The sequence below is a fragment of the Nuphar pumila genome, chromosome 10 (genome assembly GCF_984573655.1).
Source record: "Nuphar pumila chromosome 10, dmNupPumi1.hap1.1, whole genome shotgun sequence".
Lineage (NCBI taxonomy): Eukaryota > Viridiplantae > Streptophyta > Magnoliopsida > Nymphaeales > Nymphaeaceae > Nuphar > Nuphar pumila.
The window spans coordinates 54,637,252-54,640,865 of NC_143258.1; the positions used below are offsets into that span (position 1 = coordinate 54,637,252).

Below are 3,614 nucleotides of genomic sequence, written 5' to 3' on the forward strand. Positions count from 1 at the left end.
AGGGATCTACAAGAGATGGTGCTCCAGGGTTCAGGGTCGGTCGGCCATGGAAGAGCGGATCCTCTGCCATGGCGGCTACACTCCACCTGCAGCTGCAAACACACAACCTCGATGATTAGTTTCAGCAGGGTGAGAAGAGAAGACATATCTGAAAAGAAGAGAATGAAAGAATAAGAGTTGGCATCTCCATTGGAGTTGGCATGGCTTCCATGGCCAACCATGGATGTTGAAGAAGAATGGATGAAGGATGGCTGGTAGGAGGGTGGCTGGAGTAAGAGTCGTGCCCCTAGGGCACGAAAACCAAAGCAAAGACGAGTTTCAGCTGGGCGTTTTCTTCCTTTTAAACGCTGGCCCTTATTTTCTGAGTTTTTCAGAAAAAAGATTAAAAACTAAAATTTCACTGGACACCTCTTTCTACAGGGGTTTTTTAGAAAATGATTTTATAAAACGTGAATGGCTGGAGCTGGGATGGATCTCTATGCTTTTGGTCCAGATCCAAGGCTCAGATGGGCAGTTTGGATCATGAATCTTCAGATTTGCTCCGAGGTTTGACCCGCTACACTGTAAATGCCATAATTTCTTCATTTTAAGTCCGATTTTAATGAAATTTGAATCCAAGCTCTATAACATCATTATGCATCTAAGTGTAGACCTTAAACCTATAGATAATGCATTTATGCAGTAAAAATATATTAAGAAAATGTATAATTTATGCATCATCATATATCCCTCTTTCTTCCATCAATTTCACGAATGACAACACTCAGTACCGTGCTATGGTTCTGTAAGTCTGTTTTCTTGTCTTGTGTTTGTTACCTGCCATGCCATATGATCGAATGTTAAATCAATGGAAGTTTTGTTGATGTTTTCTGTTCATGTTTTCTTCTGTTGTCTTTGTTTTGTCATTGTGATTTCTATCTTCCATCTTCTGTTAATTTGACTTTATTGTACAAGCATCATGTTTTGTTAGCATACCATACCATATTGGATTGCATCGGCATCGTCATTCACAATGAGGTTTACTGCAAGAGGCTTACTGTTATAGAAAAATTTCTGGATCTATGTACGCCAAAGCTTTCTCACGTTACCTTACTCCTTTTTTTTGAGTCGAATACTCATCATATTCACCATCTAGGATGCTTTCGTTTGCATATATTCTGACCATATTGGGTATTTTAGCATTCTGCATTTTCTGCATTTCCTTGATTCCCCACTTTTTGCTCTGGATACATCATCGTGCAAGGGTATTTAACCCCTGTCCAGTTTTCTTTTAGATTTGGAACAACTGACTTTTAAGTTGTACTCCGCCATCGAAGTGGCTTTCTTCATCTGCTGCAAAGTGTTATCTGAATTCGACTTGCCTACTATGTGCTTGTTGGTCGATTATTACCAGTAGGTAAGCTGATAGTAGGAATCGTGTCCTTTTTTTTCATGTCTCCTCTGGATCTTTTGCTAAAAGTGCATTTGTCCCTGCGGCAAATCATTGCTGGCAAGGGACATCTGTGATGCTCAATCATTCTCTTGGATTGCCCTCTATGTTTAGCCTTGAATCATGTGTTCTTTTCATTATGCTTGGTCATTAAGCATTAACTTTTCCATACACCTGAAATTTCTCGGCGATTGCAAACCAACAAATGGCTATCAAATTCATCTTTGAGGGGTCTTGTTGGTGTTCAAAGCGATGCAATTTCTTCTTTAGTTGATCTTCCATGAAGGATGCTCGAGCATTCTGCGCCTGAGCATCAACGTGTTACACTTAAGCCCTTGCAAAGGCTTGTTGGACCAACGAAATTTGGCAGGGGTGAAGGTGTCGTCATATGCAAGAACTAAGTTGTCTGATACAGCATGGAGCTAGCTACAATCTTTTCTTGGGGCTACCGATGTTGTTTTTCATATTCTCGGCAGGAGGCGTATTTACCACGAGACATATGGATGTCAGGTGAATCTCAATGACATGGAAATTGTTCTCTCTATAATGAAGCATGTTGGATATGCAGACGTGGTGAAAACTCCAGAGAGTGCAGAAATTATTTTCATAAACACTTGTGCCATCCGTGACAATGCTAAGCCACATGTATGGCAGAGGCTTAACTACTTCTGGTTTCTAAAAAGGCACTGGAAGAGCAACGTTGCTATCGGACAATCACAATCTTTGCATCCCCCCAAAGTGGTTGTCTTGGGTTTCATGGCTGAAAGGTTGAAAGAAAAGATACTCGATGTTGATAAGATGGTCAATGTAGTTTGTGGACCTGATTAATACAGAGATTTCCCTCGTTTGTTGGATGCAGTTGACTATGGCAAAAGGGAATTAACACACTCCTATCACTTGCAGAGACTTATACAGACATTAATCCTATGAGAATCTCCACTAATTCAGTAACTGCATTTGTTTCTATAATGAGGGGATGCAACAATATTTGTTCATTTTGTATTGTACCATTCACCAGAGGCAGAGAGAGATCTCGTCCTGTGGAATCAATTGTTAGAGAGGTAGGTGAACTTTGGAAGGAGGGTGTGAAAGAAGTAATGCTTCTCGGTCAAAATGTGAACAACTACAATGATTCATCTAGGACTGATGAAAATATTAAATCTGGCGCTGATTGGAAATTTAGTGAAGGATTTTCTAGCATGTGCAAAAATAAGATGGGAAAGCGATTTTCTGACCTCTTGGACATTTTGTCTTCTGAATTCCCAGCTATGCGATTTAGATTCACATCACCACATCCTAAGGATTTTTCTGATGATTTATTGTATCTAATACAAGATAGGCATAATATCTGTAAGAATATTCATTTGCCAACACCAACAAGAAGGCATCGGGTTCTGGTTCAGGTTTAGGATGTCATGTTGTGGAAGTGGTGGACGTGAGATGCAGTATCTCAGATAAGATTTGGTCAAGCGCAGTTATGAGTCTTAAAAGGCTTGGATTCTCTAAGCTCTCTGATATTTCCTAGGTGAGGGAAGAAAAAAAAAAGAAGAAAAAGGTGGAGAGACAGGTAAACAGAAGGAATCTGGATTTAGAGTTCCCTGGTCTCCAACTTCAGCTTTCTGTAATCAAACATGGGTGTGCTTTCTGGCTGAGTATTGTTGCAAACAACTTCAACCAAAGAGCAAGTGTTTTTTAGAGCTTTTGGCACAGATCCAGAAGTGGATCCAAGAGTTTTTGGCTGATGCAGGTTTTAAAGACCATGGATGACTTGTTGGTAGATTCTAACTACAGTTAAGTTGCAGGCTTCTGAAAAACTCAATTTCCTGCTAGGTCAGGGAGGCTACTGTTCCATTGGTCCCTTTTTCTAATGAATTTGCTGCTGCCATTCTTAAGAATTACTCTGTTACTTCACTTTTCACTTTTCATTCACACACCAGCACCCATTTCCTACCTGCAGCAGTGTGCCCTCTTCATACCTATTCTTCACTTCACCAAATCACACTCCATCTGCAATTCCCACCTGCGTGCTTACCACATTACTGCAGCAATATAGTCCTTATTTCCATTGTACTTATTATACCTATGCACATTACACTTCACATATCTAATTCCTTGCACTAACACCATAGGTTTTTTTTTTCACAAACCCCTCCTTCACAACCACCATTGTTGTAGTTATTCAATT

At 40.1% G+C, this 3,614-nt stretch overlaps 1 pseudogene; it reads left to right on the forward strand.

Annotated features, from left to right (window-relative positions):
- The first annotated feature begins 219 nt into the window (after positions 1-219).
- Positions 220-2,838, forward strand: LOC149826814 (CDK5RAP1-like protein; annotated as a pseudogene).
- The last annotated feature ends 776 nt before the right edge of the window (positions 2,839-3,614 follow it).